Source organism: Rhinatrema bivittatum, chromosome 5 (genome assembly GCF_901001135.1).
Source record: "Rhinatrema bivittatum chromosome 5, aRhiBiv1.1, whole genome shotgun sequence".
NCBI classification, from domain to species: domain Eukaryota; kingdom Metazoa; phylum Chordata; class Amphibia; order Gymnophiona; family Rhinatrematidae; genus Rhinatrema; species Rhinatrema bivittatum.
The window spans coordinates 201,419,709-201,437,865 of NC_042619.1; the positions used below are offsets into that span (position 1 = coordinate 201,419,709).

Below are 18,157 nucleotides of genomic sequence, written 5' to 3' on the forward strand. Positions count from 1 at the left end.
GTCAGCAGCAACATTTTCCTTTGGTCTTTGAGCCAAAAGTGGATGGCAATTGGTGGGATGAGAGGGCAGGCTGATGACAAGGGCAGTAATTTTCTCTAGAGTAGGGTCATTGGTGGGCGAGGAGAGATGAACAGTGGCAATCTCCATTGGCTCATGCACACTCAGCCCTTCCCTCCCCTTGCCTCATGGCTGGACCCATGCCAGACTGTGATCTGCAAGCAGCAACAGCATTAGTAATGAAGTCAGAACAGGACCTGTGAGGTATTGCAAGTTCACAGGCCTGCAGTCGCCCCAGGACCCTGCCTCATGCAGGGTTTCCTGTTAATTACAAACTCATGTCACCTCAGTACCTGTGAATGAGTGCTAGCTCACAGGCCTCTTGCTGACTTGCATTACTAATGCTGCTGCTGGCAGTACCTGAAGAGTGCTGCCATTTGATGCACTTATGACCCCAGCTGAAGATTTTTATATCCCCATTTAGGGTCCTGACCCCTAGTTTAGGAAGCTCTGTCCTACAGAGCTGTCTAAGGTTGTAACCACTGCCCCATGCAGGCTATTCCAATACCACCGTTCTACGAGGGCCACCCAAAGGCATTCCTTGAAACACCAAATCTTTGTGTCTGTGCATCATCATCTTATTTTCTGCAACTTCTGGAAAGGAAAAAAAAATTGCACACAACAAAGATGTGCGAACAAACTTCAGTGGGAGTTTGGCAGCTTCTTAAATTTAGCTCCATTTATTTATTTATTTGAAATCTTGTTAGCCGCATACTTCCATACAAAAACTGTGGCCGGTGCTTTTAAATAACATCCATAATGTCAAAACCATAAATAATTAAAACAAACTAGCAACATAAACAATAACATATTCACTTTAAAACAGAAACTTAATCAATCCCCAAATGCCTCCTGGAATAACAAGGTTTTAATGCCCTTCCTAAACAGTTTGATATCATTAATCTTCCTATCATTTAGAGGCAAGGCATTCCACAAAGATGGAGCTGCATCTTTGTGGAATGCCTTGCCTCAGCCCTCAGCCTGGCTCTCTGCATCTTATGTTTCTTTGTAGGGGGCATGCAGAAGCGTTACGATTCAGAATGTAATGACCGTTTGCATGGTACCATTTCAAACTCTGTTGCACAGCACAGGGAATAGCAGTTTATGAGCTGTTGTCATTATTCGGAATTTAATTCCTTGATCTACCGGGAGCCAATGAAGATCATACCTTGCCGAACTAATATGATCCGATTTTGAAAGCTCCATTAATAGAAGTGCCGCTGCATGCTGAATCAACTGTAATACGTGTGGCAGCTGCTCTGCTAGTCCAATGCAAATAACAGAGCAATAATCCAGGTTTAGCAGGGAATTTTTCTTGCCAGGGTTTGGGAGGTGCAATCTCTTTGTGTGGATGCACTGTAAAGCACAGATCCTTAATAAATAAGAAAACATCATTTTAAATCTGTTTATCATCAGTACAGTGCCAGAGCTAAATGAGAATGACAATACTTGTTTTCTTCTGAAGATTTCATTTCATCCCATATGTCCATTCATTTTAATTTAACTGGAAGCAAACAGAAATCCGATGGGCAGCGTCGAGTTAAGTTGGATTGTATTTAAAACCTCTCTGCATAAGAAATTTATTGCTGAGTTTAAATTCCTAGTAACTATGGCTGAAGCTGGTCTTCCTCGGCTTGTCACGTGCAGGCACAGTCTGATACAGTAGGAACTAACCTCTAAAGCCAAACCTAATTAGCATTTTGTACCATTGCAATTCATGAAGGTAACTGCAGTGTCTGAGGCCTGCTCGGATTCTTGTGGCAGAGCCTCCTGCACCCAACAATATTTCCCCCCCCCCCAAAATAAAAAGGAAACAAGTCTCTTTCCTTTAAACTGTATCTGTCACCAGAATATAAGAATCTCATTTTGCAGGATGGCGTGGATTCAGTTCACTGTTATCCCAAGGGACTGACAGGGGTGAGAAAATGGCTTCACTTCTGGAGTATTCCCACGAGATGGGGGTTCCAGCTGATAGGGACAAAGGTGGTCAGTTAAAAGCCGGACAAAATTTGCCCTTCAGCTTTCCATCCGCACAGCCCAACACAAATAGGGGCTAGGTCAGTGGTTCCCAAACCTGTCCTGGAGGACTCCCAGACAGTCAGTTTACTGGATACCCATAATGCATATGCATGAGATAAATCAGTGTGCAATGGAGATAGTGTATGCAAGTTTATCTCATGCATATTCATTGTGGATATCCTGAAAACCCAACTGGCTGGTTTAGGATTTCTGACAGTGGACGGTGTTAAGAACATAAGAACATGCCATACTGGGTCAGACCAAGGGTCCATCAAGCCCAGCATCCTGTTTCCAACAGTGGCCAATCCAGGCCATAAGAACCTGGCAAGCATCCAAAAACCAAGTCTATTCCATGCTACTGATGCTAGTAATAGCAGTGGCTATTTTCTAGGTCAACTTGATTGCCATGAACTGCCCTCGCAAAATATTAAAACTATCTCTGAAATTCATCCCACCAAGGGTGACAAAAACTGTTAAATCGTGGTGTTTTTTTTTTCTTTTTTTAAGATAACAGTACCCCATGAGATGCATACACATTTAAATTGTCAATATGGAGGAATGTTGTTATCGTGAAGTGTCCAGCACTTTTGCATGTGGAACACCCAATCATTGTTGGGTCACACAGTTAGAAATATTTGGTGCTGTCATGATAGACATTCATTTGGAATATGTTTATTGAAATCGATTAGAATATTGAAACAGAGTAGGTGTATCATTGGGACTGCCTCATTATAGATGGACTTTCCACGATTGCCATGTAAACTTTTATGGAGTGACGGGAAGTGGGGCTCTTTATGCTTTTTCAAGTTTTGAATTTGTAGTTGGAAGGATCCAAGATTTAACTATTTATGTCACCCTTTGTGGGATGAATTTTCAGAGACAGTGCTATTAATTTGTGATTGGGTGCCTCTCCCCTAAGGAAGCTGTATAGGGTTTGTGTATATCTGTTTTCTGTCAAATGTTTTGTCCTTTTGTCTCTGTTTGTTATCTTGTATTTATGATTTTTGGGATGTGTGGGTGATGTATATGGGATTATTGGGTTATTATATGATGTTGTTTCTATATTGTGAAATTTGATTAAAATAAAATGTTATATTTATGATATTTTGTTGTTATATATCAATTTGGTTTTGTAGATATTATTGAATATTTTTTGCCATTTATTACAGTTCAAGTTTAAGTGACATATGAAGAGAAACAGGAGAAAGGAAGGGAGAGGATTTTGGTGGAAGGAAGAAAGGATATTGGTTGGGGAAAGGTAATAAGGGAAAGAGGATCTCATTTATTTTAAAAACTTGCATCCCACATGATCTCCAGTTCTTGGAGAGTAACAAACTATCATTCATAAAGTAAGCACCTATGACGGAAAACAGTCAATATAAAACAGACAAAATATTCATAAAAAGTAGACATAAGGGGACCCTATAAATCAAAGATAATATCATTTGCATCTAAAATAGCAAAACAATAACGAAACAAAAAAGACAGTGTAAAATCATAATAAAAAACACACTAAATCTAAAAGTACAAGGCATGCTTCAAAAGGTGTAAAATGTCGCTCAGGATCTTAGGCAGCACCGTTCTGTACTGTGCCAATTTATGATGGGGACTGGCGATCACAGGACTTAATACAGAATGAGTCAATAAACAGATAAACTTATCACTTCGCTGGCCTATGGATGCTAGAATACATTGATCCTGTGCAAAAGCTGACAAAGATATTGCACACCATGAAAATTACAACTGATGAGCTGTCCCTTAAAAAAAAAAAACACCACCCAGTGACAAAAAAGCAGCCCACCGATTAATCATTAAAAGCAAGTATAAATGAATGAGCCTTAAGGGACTTCCTAAAATGGGGCCAAAGACGTTTCCTGTATTATACTAACAATGCAAGAACTAAATAATGTAATAACTTCAATGGTTCATATCAAAATCTATGAGCTGGGCTCACATCTCTCATGACCAAGGTTTTTGGGAGCACATTACTGCTGCTGCTGAGGACATGCCACTCTTAGGTCTGGGTATTTCTTAAAACTGTGATAAATGAGAGGCAGCTGTGCCCAGTCTTGGCTGCTGTAGTTAGCACAGTGCCGAGCCAGGCCACTCCCTATGAGCTGAGAGAAGGAGGAGGAAGGAGTTTGGTAGAGAGACAGGTAGCAGCCATTGATTGGCTGAGAGCTCCAGGGAGTCAGGTATTAGGGATCTTATTAGAGGGCATCTAGTTAGAAAAGAAGGTAATCATTAGGTCACCTCCTCTTTTTCCAATTAGACAGATACAAGGCAACCCTCCCTCCCTTATCATGGTACATTGCTGGTGGAATATTCAATGCTGTAGTTTTATGATTAAGTGAGGAGGTGGGAAAAGATCCAAACTAATTTATTGGTTGTGAGGGCATTTTTTGCATTATTTGAAGTTGAGTTGATTCTGGGGCTAGAAGTGGGGCTAGTGTGCTTGGGGGTGAAGATAGATAAATGGCCGCAGGTTGGCCATTGGCGGTCATTTCCAAGCAGCCTTTTCTGCTGGGTTATGGCAGAGGTGGGCCTCGAATTGTGGTGGTGGTCTGCCGGAAGGCATCTGAAGCCCATATGGTTGAATGTGGACTCCTGCTTAGACGTGGTGGTGGGGACACTCAGGCTTCGGGGATGGGGCTGGGGATGGAACAGGTATTTCTTGCTATGGCTTGGGACATGTCTGATACTTAAAGCTGCATTCTTGTTTACCCAATGCTTGTCCTGGTGTTGGTTGTTCTTACACTCATACAACCAACACCAGGACAAGTGGCACATGTGGACATGTGGCACTTGTGGACTTGTGGACATGTGGACATGTGCCACATGTGGACATGTCCACTTGTGGCACATGTCCACATGTGGACATGTGCCACTTGTGGACATGTCCACTTGTGGCACATGTCCACATGTGGACATGTGCCACTTGTGGACATGTGGACTTGTGGACATGTGCCACATGTGGCACATGTGGACATGTGGCACATGTGGACATGTGGCACATGTGGACAGGCCAAGTAATCTTGCTGGCCATATTACTGAAAATTTTGAGGAATATGGTGAAGTATATTTTCTTCTCATATCACTTTCTTACACAACAAGTTTGCAAACTGTTTCCACACTATTTCTGAATTGCAAAATGGATTGTTCTTAACCTTGCTGGAATGAAATTGATTTCATACAACTTATGAGAACGTTATAGGAGAGTGGATTTCTTTCTATCTCTTCTTCTGTCTTCTTTCTTTCTCTTATTTTTGATGCTATCATGATGCACGGCTCATGGAATGGCTCTGTGATCTTACCCCTGATGCCACTCCTGGCCACCAGTGGCAGGAATGCTGCTTCTGATTGCAGTGCCTTGGTCCCATTAGGCTCCTGCTCCTCCAGTGGGGTAGATTTTCAAACAAGGCGCGTTGGCGTACTTTTGTTGGTGCTCCAGGCGCCAAAAAAAGTACGCGGGATTTTAGTAGATACGCACGGAGCCGCGCGTATCCGCTAAAATCCTGGATCGGCGTGCGCAAGGCTATCGATTACGTATAGCCGGTGCGTGCCGAGCCGCGCAGCCTACCCCCATTCCCTCCAAGGCCGCTCCGAAATCGGAGCGGCCTCGGAGGGAATCCTCTAACGCCCTCCCCTCACCTTCCCCTCCCTTCCTCTACCTAACCCCCCCCTTACCTTTGTTGGGGGATTTACGCCTCCCGGAGGGAGATGTAAATCCCCGCGCGCCAGCGGGCCGCTAGCGCGCCGGGACGCGACCTGGGGGCGGGTACGGAGGGGGCGGCCACGCCCCCGGACCGCCCCAGGCCGTAACCATGCCCCCGGACCCGCCCCCAAAATGCTGCCGACACGCCCCCTAAACGCCGCGACGACTGGGCCCGCCCCCCGACACGCCCCCCTCGGAGAACCTCAGGGCTTACGCGAGTCCCGGGGTCTGCGCGCGCCGGTGAGCCTATGTAAAATAGGCTCACCGGCGCGCAGGGCCCTGCTCGCCTAAATCCGCCCGGATTTGGGCGGATTTAGGCGAGCAGGGCTCTTAAAATCCGCCCCAGTACGTGCAGATTCTTAAAGGGCCTAGAGTGGAAACAGCCATGCGGCACCCTTGGATGTTGTCACAGCTCTGGGCCTTATAAGCTCTCCCGTTGACTAGCTGCTAGGGTCTCCTACTGCTAAGTAGTGCGTGATGCTCCTGTGTTTCCTATTGTCTTCATTCTTGCCTTTGTCATTGTCTTGTTCGTGCACCTTAACTCATCCAGCCTTGCTTTGTCCTTCCATCTCATCCAGTGTCTTCTGTGTGTCTTCATCCACCCTTGGGCTGACTTCCGGATTCTGACTTCTTCCTTGGACCTGATGATGATTGCCTGCCGCCTGGACTTGACCACAATTACCTGCCGCTTGGATCTGACCTCTTGCTTGTTCCTGACCACATCTCTTTACAGCCTGCTCTGACCTTGGCCTGCCTTCAACTCCCCAAGTCTGCTGCCTGCCCTGACTGCAGCGTGCCCTCGGAAACTTGCTTACCTGACCAAGCCAGGGACCCACCTAAGCCCTGCCGGCTGCCAGAATCCAAGGGCTCAACATGTGGAGGAAGCGCCTGGTATAAGTGAAGCTCCAGCCTTTTCTGCTTCAGGGTGCATTCGCCTGCTGTCAGCATGGGCCTTGTAGATTCGCCTTTGAGGCTGCATCAACTATGCCACAGAACAAGGCCACCACCCATCACAGATCCACAGATATTTATTTCTCTCATCTACTGATGCACCTTCAGTTCTGAGCAGAACAGTTTTCAAAGACCTTTTCTTCTTTCACACTTCTGCTATTGATTGTGTACTTTTTTATTTTTTAAATAAATGTGGCACTATCGCACAAGCCTTACAAGGAACAGCAGTGCGGCACAGTTTTTTAATCAATAAGTTTGGGAAGGTTTAAGTTTAGAAATCTTCAAGATAAGATTGTTAACTAAATAAAGAAGATGGGTGGCAGCATCTAGATTTGCTCTACCTCCCCAGTGATTGCTAAAGCTACTTCTTAAGGACTTGATGAGAAGGAGGGATCAGAGTTTATCTTCAGATTCACTCTCAGTCACACCACTCTTAGTTCTTTCCAGTGAGGGTTCTAAAACTTTTAAGAAGCAGTTCTGTGATAAAGAAGGGACACCAGGCATAAGAAAAGAGGTTGGAACGAATTTGTACACTTTTATAGAGCTCATCCAGATGTAGGAAGAGCTTAGAGATCTGCAGACATATCCGTGCCATATTCCCAACATGTTTTACACCTTTAGAATTGCAGACCTACGTGTAGCCACTGCTGGGATGCAACTGGAGGCAGATTGTCAAAAGCGTGGTCACGAAAAATGTCAAATGTTAGTTCTACATATAAAAATCAGGAGTTTTGTTTGTGTGTGTATGTGGGATGCATGCGTTGAAGTGGATTTTCAGCAAGGAAAAGGGTGTGCACGAGTTCATAAAGATCAATGAATTTGCTATGATGCATCCAGCCAACACGATTTAAAAATACAAGCTACATGTGCAAATTAATAATCTGAACATAAACAGCATAATGTCTGCACACAAATTCATGCCTCATTTGGCAAAAGGGAAAGTTACTCAGCGCTATTTAGTAGGGATGTGCAAGAGAAATATTTTTCTTTTGGTTCCATTTGTTTTCAGGTCACATAGGAAGGTAGCGCGGAGTAAACATATTGCTCCTTAAGTGAAAGCTGAGCAAGTCTGTAACCAGAACATTTTTCTTTTATTATTGCAAGAAGCTCCTAATATACAAAGTAGTAAGATTCCAATAACGTTCAAGTCCCCTGACACGGTCCCGTGTTTTGCCCAAAGGCTGCGTTGGGAGGGACAAAACACACAAAGTTTCGAAAACTTGAAGTCGGAAACAACAGCTGTAAGAGCTTCTAACTTGAGGGCTTTCCTCCGTTCCTGGTTCCTTTTCTTTTCAGACCATTTTTTAGCTGCATTTCATTGTGGGAGCATTTATTTTTTGTTTTGGTTTTTTTTTTTCAGGTTATTCATTTTCAGAAAACATTGTGCACTTTCCGGAAACAAGCTGAAAATCATCAGGTTTTTCCACAGGCACCATGCATTCTTTGGATAAACCAAACCAAACCAAAACAGAATTGACTGTTTTGGAATCTTAAACAAATGCACATTGTTAATATTTAGCTGCATACAGTAGCTCAGTATTCAAACTCAATTTCTACACGTTAAGCAGGTACGGGATGTGCATGCTTAAAAATCCACTCATTACTCTGCAGTCAGGCATAGAGTAATGAGTGGATAAAAGAAGAGGAGGAACATTTAATAAACTCTGAAAGAGATGGGAATGAACTAATACAGAATTATAATCTTCTCTTATTACACTATACTATGATGAAAAATAAACACCAAGGCCACCTAGAACTGATTCCAGCGTCAAACTGAAAGAAATGTCCAAGAAGTGCCTTGGATTGCCAGCAAGGCCAAAGGCGGACATAGGATGAGTAGCCTTCATGTGGTTGATGCTTTGTGGTTATTATACAAACATGCAGATCTTCTACAAATTAGTGTAAATAAATCATCAACACTCTTTTGGATGCAACAATATGTTCAAAATATGAACTTACCGAGCCAGCCCTGTGCTGGGTGGCATATAGGAGTTCAAATCCCCTCCCTGCTAAGACTGGAGGTGATGTTCTCGGGCTTCGGTTGGGGGTGGGGAGAATGACTGCTACTAATGGACCAGAACTTCTCTTCTGGCCCTTGGCTTGTAAAGATGAATCTGTCTCAGAAGGTAACAAGCCTGGGATGTTGGGCAGAAGAGGAAATCCATGGCCTTACTGGGAACACTCAATTCATAAATTGCATTTAACTGCCTCACATGAGTTGACTACATATCTTTAAATCATAAGATTGCCTGGGTTAACATTTTTGCTATTTTTTCCGCCTGGCTAGTCTCAATTCTCCCATGTTTGACTACAAGTTCACAGTCTCTGTGGTGCTATGAACATGTCTGAATGCATAAGAAATGATGAAAGAACTGATTTCCTGCAGGCTCTGGCTTTCTGAAATGGTGCATGCCTTTGAAAGAATCACTTACTGTGTATTTATGTTTCGGCTGCCAGTTAATCCTGGCTTTTCATGCCTCCAGCTTTCACAGAATAACGTTATTCTTACTTTCAGACCAGAGCCACGGTAGCTAGGGGTAGATGTAAAGAACAATCCTGGCTTCAGTAAAAGTAAAACTGTTGAGGTCCATATTCAAAAGTATTTAGCCAGCTAAATGAATATTTGGGCACATATCCAGCTAACTTCTAGCCAGCTAATAAGTTAGGCAGCTAAAAGTTAGCCGGGTAGGTTAGGGGCGTTCTATAGTCGTAACTGGGAGGAATTGAGTTAAGTGATTAACTTCAATATTCAGAGTTGGTTGGGCCAAAGAGCTGTCCTAAAGCTAGCTGGCTATATTCAGTAGTGCTACTGCACTATTGAATATGCCTCCAAAGTTAGTCAGATAAGTTTATTTGGATAATTTTGCTGTCCGGACTGTGTCTGAATATGGCGCTCAGAATGTTGTAGAGAAAGAAGAGAGCACAGCTGTAAACCAGACCATGGGGGAAAGCCAGAAGTCACTCAGAAGTGCATGGTTTGGAGGGAGTTTATCTTCCAAGGATACATTTGAAACAGGGAAGTTAAAATATCCCAGTAGAGAGGTTGTGGTTAAATCTGAAGTAGCCCAGATGGATGTAAATACAAAGCACACAGGTGTGACTGGTTCTCTGCTGCCTGTATCTTCAGCTAATAAGTATTTTAAATGTCTTTATGAAAATGCCAAAGTCTAAATAGTAAGCTTCGTGAGTTAGAATGCATGGCATTATGAGATCATTATGAGGGTATACAGATCTCCATGGATTCCTACCAAAAAGAATGTTCCAACTAACAAGCGGGCCGATGCAATATCGGATGCTGATCTCAGCGCGCCACTAAACGTGTGGTTGGATGTGCATTCTGGACGTGCTAGACATACGCCCAATGCAATATCGGGACTAGCGCATCCAAAACGCACTTCCATACGGGCACATAGCTAATAGTGCTCAGCACATGCAAATACCATGTTGATGAGTCTATTAGCTAGTATCCCCAATGTAAAAAGAAAATGTGCACCTGCTGCACACATTTTAGCCCTCAAAAATGAACACCAGCCCAGAGCTGGTGTTAAATTTTGAGGCACCCCAAGCCATGCTTAGAAAAGCAAAAAATACAGCTTTTCTGTGGTTCCTCTTACTTAATATCGTCGCAATGCTATGCAGCAGGAACCACAGAAAGTTGGAACATGAAAAAAAAAAAATCTTGACAGCGGTCAGGTTAGGAAAAGGGAAGCTCAATTTATGAGCATCCATTTTCCTAACCCGTGGCTGTGCATGGATTAGAAAATGGACGCTCACAAAAAATGTGAGCGTCCGTTTTTGTAACCTGCACACAACCACTTCACTTGGGAGCTCGATGCAATGGACGCACAATGTATCCACTGCGTGTCCCTTTTAGCACGCCAGCTCATTTGACTATTACATCGAGCACCCGAGAGAGGGGATGTGCATGCATTCAAAAAATGTGCATATGAAATTGCATCTGCTCAATGAGAAGAACAGTGTAGTTAGTGTAGGTTTGTAGCTTGCCCATGTGGGAGATGGAAAATGGTGTGCTCCCATGCTATATAAACCATTTTACTATATGGAATCTTGAGTGGACTCTTCCAGGAACAACCTGTCCATGGCTGACCCCTGGTTTGTTTATTTTTAAGGAGGAAGGCCTCTGGGGTCACAGGTTAAAACTTGGGTTCAGAGAGGAGTCAGATAGCCTTTACTCCTGTTTTAGAAACTTTCTTTTCTCTTGAGAGGGGAGTTTTTCCACCCTCCTCATCTCCTATTTTTTGCTTTGCCAAAGCATATAGGTTTTTATTTTTGCCTTTACTGAGTGTTTTATTACCTAGGGAGTCAGGTTTTTTGGTTTCATAATTTCAAGGAGGGGTGAATTGGAGAAGAAGGAGACTTTGTGGGCCTACACTGAGGTTCACTTTCATCTCAAAGGAGATAACAGGAGAAGAGGAACAATACATGTGCCTGTCAGTTACAAAAAGAGTATTTAGGAGAAGGATGAAGAACTGCAGAAGAGGGATGAGAATTGGAACTATTCTTTAAGTAATCTCTAAAATGGAGTAGAGACTATACCTACCAATAATATAGGAGGGAAGTTCACCCAACTGCCCTAAACCAAGCCATAGTAGGGGAAGAACTGGCTTAAACTGGAATTGGCTTTATGACCCAATTGCTTTAATGGAAGTTAAAATCACAAATCTATTAAGAACAGAGAATGTAACATCAAATTGTGTAAAGAACTTTCATCAATTGCACCATTCATCAGTAAAAGTTATGTTGGAAACCATCCAATGCTTCCAGCATGATTATCACTGCTATTTACGCTTAAGTGATCATCAGTGCTGTTTACATGAACTTTACAGTGGGATTTGAGTAAATGGAATGCACAGGGCTTAGAAGGTTATTCTTCCCCTATTCACTGAATCTTGGACACTCAAATGAATTGACAGCCTAGGAAGATTTAGACTTTAAGAGACTGTGTGGGAGGTGTGGTTCCTGGGGCCTTTTCCAGGATTTTTAGTCCAGGAGTAAAGAGAGTAAGAAGTAAAGAGAATACATTTGAAATATATCCTTATATTTCAAATTTATTCTACTAGATTTGCACGTGCAACTGAGCATGCAGAGATTTATCCTAGTATTTTATAAACTGTTGCTGCACAGTTTATACACTGGTCTATAGCCAAAATGCTTCCGAAATGAATGTAGTCAAACTTTACTAAATCTGGGACACTGAGCTGCTTAAATTGATGCTTAAAATTGTTGTTTAGCTTTAGTTTTCAGGATATGCTAATGGATTAGTATATATGACTTTTGACTTGGAAATTGCAGAGGGTGGATTACTTAAGAAGGGAAAGGATCTCAAATTAAATAAGAAATGATTAGTATACAGTCATTGGAGCCTGGGAGGGAAAGTGTTCAGCATCCAGCACTTGTTGAAACAAGGAAGATTTTGTTAACCACCCTTACACATCAAGCTGGGTTTGATGGAGAACTTCATCAAGGCCATGGACAAAACAAAAGCAGCCTTCAAGTACCTCGGTGGTACATTTCCAAGGTTAAGCAAAGTTAAGATAAAGGAAGGTGTCTTTATTGGCCCTCAGATTCACGAGCTTCTTCGAGATGATACATTTAACTGTGCATTGTATGGTGAGGAAAAGACGGCGTGGAAAGCCTTCTAGTTGGTGGTAACACATTTTCTCACAAACAAGCAGACAACCACAAGGAGTTGGTGGAAAACCTCCTCAAGGCATACAAAAGCCTTGGCTGCAACAGTCAGTAAAGATATATATTTTTTTTGCACTGTCATCTAGATTTCTTCCCACCAAACTGCGGAGCAGCGAGGATGAACATGGCGAGCAATTTCACCAGAATGTTCCAGCCATGGGAAAGTGGTATCACGTCAAATGGAACTCATCAATGCTTGCACACTACTGCTGGACAATGACAAGAGACGTTCCTTTCAATGAATACAAGAGATAAGCTGAACATAATAGGTTTGGCCTTTTGATAACGCTGCACTGTGGTTATAGAACTGCTTTACCTGTCAGTGCAGAATTACCTTGAAATATACGATACAGGGACTTTATATGTTTTCTCTGTCCCTCCCGATGCAGCCCCTGGCAAAACACGGCCATGTCGGGTGAACTACATCAATAAAACTACTATGAACCTCTCTCTACAATGTTTATAGCTTTAAGCTATTAACATTTTTCTATTTCCAATGGATTTATAGTCTGTGGTGATTTTTTAGTTGAAAGCAAGATTTTGAGGAAGCACCATTTGGTGCAGCCCCTCCCTTTGAGAGTCTGGGATGGCCATTCCCTTTGTGAGGTAATAAAGGCAGCTCTGTCCCCTGAGAGTTGGGAAGCAGTAATTTTAGAGTTGTGGAGTTAGGTGGAGGTGCAGGAGGTTTTTCCTGATTTGGTTTTTAGAGCCTATAGTGAGGACTGAGGCAATCACTGTCTGTGTCCTTTAGTAAGGTCAGGAAGCTTTCCTACCAGTCCACTCACAGGCTGCCTGGGTTTGTTTCCAGGGTTGTTTGGGGTTTCTGCATTTTTATTGGTAAGAAGCCTCAGAGGCCCCTGGGTGTGGCCTAGAGAAAGATCACAGGGAAACCTTTCCCTGGGAGGCCCAGGATAGAGAAGACTTGCCCCTCTGCAACCTCGTAGAGAAAAGAGGTATGGTAGTGACCTGCTGCCGAGAACTTCTGGTAATCTGGACTCAATTTTTCAGAAGACACTTTTGCTTAAAAAAGTTGTGAGGAAGAGTTTTGCTGCCCCCTCCTATCCTGACGAAAGGAACATCGAGAGCTGTGTGTTCCAGTATGGATCCCTTCCACCTTGGGATTCAACAGAGTGAGAGATTGAGAGAAACATTGGAGAACTGTTAGTAAGACCAATTTGAAACCTATTGAGGATCCCAAGTTGAAGTCTTCACCCCTGGGGAGAGAGGAAATTGGGTCTCTCTGTGCAGAAACTATTAAGTTTGGCCACATTTGGAAGGGTTGATCCTGCCCATCCAAGGATACCCTGCCCACTTGGGAACCTCATTTTTCTATGCCCTGGAGGGTGAGTATTTCCCCTGCCTTGGTAGTAAGAGACCCTTGCACAGAGAAGAAGTACTGTAAACAGAAAAGACCAGCTGTGGTGCTACGGACTGTTTTTTAACTGTGCTATTTTCTTATCTGATTCACCTTCAGCAACAGGGGCGGATTAGCCTATCGGGGGATCGGGCATCCCCCGGTGGGCCGGTCGTTCTGGTCACATGGTCTGCTGAGTAGGGATGTGCAGAGGGATGCCATACGTTGCATTCGGGATTCGGATTCATCGGGGAGCAGATACGTTGCATTCGGCCGTATGGCACCCCGATGCGTTAATACGGTGATTTCTATTTGTGTCCCAGCTAAAATTAAAATGAACTACAACCCCCCACCCACCTGACCCCCCAAGACTTACCAAAACTCCTGGGGAGTCCGGGAGCCATCCCCTGCACTCTCACACCCTCGGTGCCGATTTCATCATGGCACCGATAGCCTTTGACCTACTATGTCACAGGGGCTACCAGTGCCATTGGTCAGCCCCTGTCACATGGCCATCGGCGCCATCTTGTGCTCATACCATGTGACAGGGGTTGACCAATGGCACCGGTAGCCCCTGTGACATAGTATGGGCAAAGGCTATCAGCGCCATTTTGATTACTGGCAGCCGATGGCCCGAGGGCAGGAGATCACTCCGGGACCCCTGTTGGACCCCCATGGACTTTTGGCCAGCTTGGTGGGGCTTCCTGACCCCCACAAGACTTGCCAAAAGTCCAGCAGGGGTCCGGGAGTGACCTCCTGCACTCCAGCCATCTGATGCCAGTATTCAAAATGGCGCCGATCGCCTTTGCCCATACTATGTCACAGGGGCTACCGGTGCCATTGGTCAGCCCCTGTCACATGGTAGAAGCACAAGATTGCACCAATGGCCATGTGACAGGGGCTGACCAATGGCACCGGTAGCCCCTGTGCATAGTAGGTCAAAGGCTATCGGCGCCATGAAGAAACCGGCACCGAGGGTGTGAGAGTGCAGGGGATGGCTCCCGGACCACCTGCTGGACCACCAGGGAGTTTTGGTAAGTCCTGGGGGGGGGGGGTCAGGAGGGTGGGGGGTTTGTTTAAAATGATTTATTTAGGCAGCCGAATAATTCAGCGAAGGTTCGTGTATTCGTGGGGAATCGCGATACTTTTCAATTTGTCAATCTGGCCTTTACATTTTCCAGGTTTACCGTGATTTGGTTCAGTTCTTCTGACTCATCACCCTTGAAAATCATCTCCAGAATCGGTATCTGACCCAGCGTGGCACTTCTTAAGTTCTTAATGCTCACCAGCAGAACTCCATCGCCAGAGAAGGGATTCAGTATAACATTTTCTGGAGAGGGTTTCAGATTATCTCTTTATACACGGTTAATCAATTACATTTTTTTGAATGGCTACTTCATTAATAGCCTTTTAATCACTAATAGGATACAGACTCTGTCACTCTTTCCTGTCTGGAATAATATCTATTGACAGAACTGCTGCATTGTTTTGCAAAACCTTCACATTTCAAGCAGCTCTTTACCATTTCTGAACAGGGCAAGAAAAGTCTTTCATTTTGGCAGCTGTAAATTGTACCACGAACCTGAGGCATTGAATCTGAACTTCATTGAATAGCAGCAAATTATGTCCATGTGTTTTAATGTCTCATTTCACTAAGAAGTACATCTTCCTTAGATGCCAAAAGGATTCATTATTTTGGGGTATAAGTGTTCTACAGTAAGCTTAAATGAAGTACTACTGCTGTGTTATCCTTAGCTTTAATGCAGTGCAGAACCGGTGCTATTTTAGTGCATTAAAGGTTTATGCAGACACATATGCTGAGCAGTTGCACAGCACAGACATAGAAGCTCATTGCTAAACTTATGTACTAATCCTGAGAGATATGTGTTCAAATCCTCCTCCAGGGCAGGAATTAGGGGCTTACCAAGCTACTATTTAAACAAGTGAGAGTGGAGGTGGCGTGGGTGGGAAAGGAAGCATTGCACAAGGACTTCCACCTGAAAAGTGCTCCCTCTCAGGCCCAAAAGTGTGAAGCCACCACTACCACCCTCGCCCCTACAAAGGTAACGACCTCCCTTCCTGGGCACAACAGCCCATGCATCCCAGAAGTAGGAGATGGTAAGCAGCTTGCTTCATTCCTGCTGGTTCATGGACATCCCTCACCACTCACCCCCAAATGGCACCCTAGGCCCTCCTCGTTTAGAAAGAATACACTATAACCATCAAGTCACAAATATTTACATTCAGCAATTACATTGCAGGCCCTGGTTAGGGCCATTTTTAAAGGTGCATTTGTGTTCTTTTAAATAGTTTAGCCACATCTGTTCATTCTTTTTGTACATATATATATATATATATATTTTTTTTTTTTAATTATTATTATTATTATTTTTAAGAATTTTATGTTGACATTTTCTGGATGTGTCCATAATTTATTTAACAATAATGCTCTATAAAAACCAGTAATGTATAGATCAGAGGGGGACCTCCTCTAAGGGTACAGTTCATGAGCTTCAAAATGATCACTAACCAGATGTGCTCTAATTATAACTCTATAACTCCACAGAAATTATCTTTCTGAATTCTGCAATCTAATCTGATGCTACACAGTAATTTTATCATGACAAATTGATAAAAGTACTTTTCAACCTGTCCATTGTTCCCATCCAAGCAATTTATGTGAAAATGAGATTTTAAAGTATTGTATCATCCCCGTAACAGGCATAAATCAACAAGCAGAATAAAAACAATTTGGGTTTTAGTGATCATCAATCAGTTAAAATAAAATTTTAAAATGTGAATCACTTTAAATAGATTTCCCTGGAATTTGTAGGTAAAAAAATGCCAAGCAGCAGAAGCATTGACACAGATGTTTTTCAGAGCAACAGGAGCATCATCCAGTGAAGTGCGGTGGCTGCCTTTCAATCTGCCATGGCTGATGAGGGGGGAACGCTTCCAGTGAAATCCATGCAGCTGCTGGGACTGGCTCCATTCGGGTGACCAACCAGACCTAGAACTCCAGACGTTGTAAAAGAGATGTTCATGCAAGCACAGGTTTAACTATTGCCCCTACAGCAATTCTGCATCTTCACTCTCAGCACTGTATCTTGTTGTGGGCTCAATGAAAAAAAAATTGATTGGCACACCTTGTAATGTCTCTAGCAATACTGGGTCAGACCGAAGGTCCATCAAGCCCAGCATCCTGTCTCCAACAGTGGCCAATCCAGGTCACAAGTACCTGGGATCCCAAGGAGTAGACAGATTCCAAGCTGCTTATCCCAAGAATAAGCAGTGGATTTCTTCAACTCTACCTTAATAATGGTTAATGGACTTTTCCTGCAGGAACTTGTCCAAACCTTTTTTAATGCAGCTACAATAATAATAATAATTGTATTTGTATTCCGTTTCTTTTTATTCATTTCATAGGCATCAATCAATGAGCTTTTCTGGTGTTTGAAATGGTGATACATTACTTCATTGAATCTCATTGGTGGAGATTTTTCCATGAGTACCATTTTGAAATGGTGGCTGCAGTTTTCTAATGAGCATTCAATGGGAGCAGACGCTTTCCTACATATTACAACAATCCTAGTTTCAAGATGGAATTGTTAAACATTACAGTATCAAATATTAAGTCCTCACTAAGGCCTAGATTTATCATTTCGCTATAATTATAAGAAAATGATTGCCCACGGCCAAAAAAGGTGCGGGGTGAAAGTGTGCAGCCGGCCACATTGTGGCGGTGCCATATCGCATGCCGCAGCTGTGGCCAAGCTGAACACTTTCGGCCCTGTAGCGCCAGTAGAAAAGGCGTGAAACATGTGTGAAACATTATCGCCCGCAGTGCTTCCGGCCCCTCATTTTACTAAACCCCACCCAAACTCCTCCCCTTTCCCTCATTTACATTTTAACATCACAGTGCGGTTGTTATCGTGTTATTGCGGGCGATAACGCCCTAACGTCTGCAATAACGGCCCATCACGATTTGAAAAATGACCTCCTCTAATTTCCTAGTGGATATAATGCGTTCAATTTGCTATCTGGTGGATTTTAAAAGCCCTGTGCATTCCAAAGCCGGGAGATACACGCGTGTCTCGGGCCAGTGCATGCCATGCAGATTTTAAGAAGCTTCCAGGACACGCGTATCTCCTGGTATGCGCACAAACCCAAAAGTTCAAAAAACGGGCGGGGCATGGGTATGGTCTGGGCAGGGCATGAGCATGTCGGGGGAAGGTCAAAATTTGTGTGCGTAAATACTTGTATGCACAAGCGCGGGCCGGAGGTCCCCACCCTGTAACTTTACTTCTCCTATTGCTGGCAATGTAAGTCAAAAAATGAAAAAATCAGGGCGG

The 18,157-nt window shown here is 43.6% G+C and overlaps 1 protein-coding gene across 1 annotated transcript in view; it reads right to left on the reverse strand.

Moving 5' to 3' along the window:
* The window catches only part of IL1RAPL1 (interleukin 1 receptor accessory protein like 1), a 1,713,530-nt gene that overhangs the window by 1,645,502 nt on the left and 49,871 nt on the right, over positions 1 to 18,157 (reverse strand). The gene's annotated exons all lie outside the window — the stretch shown is intronic.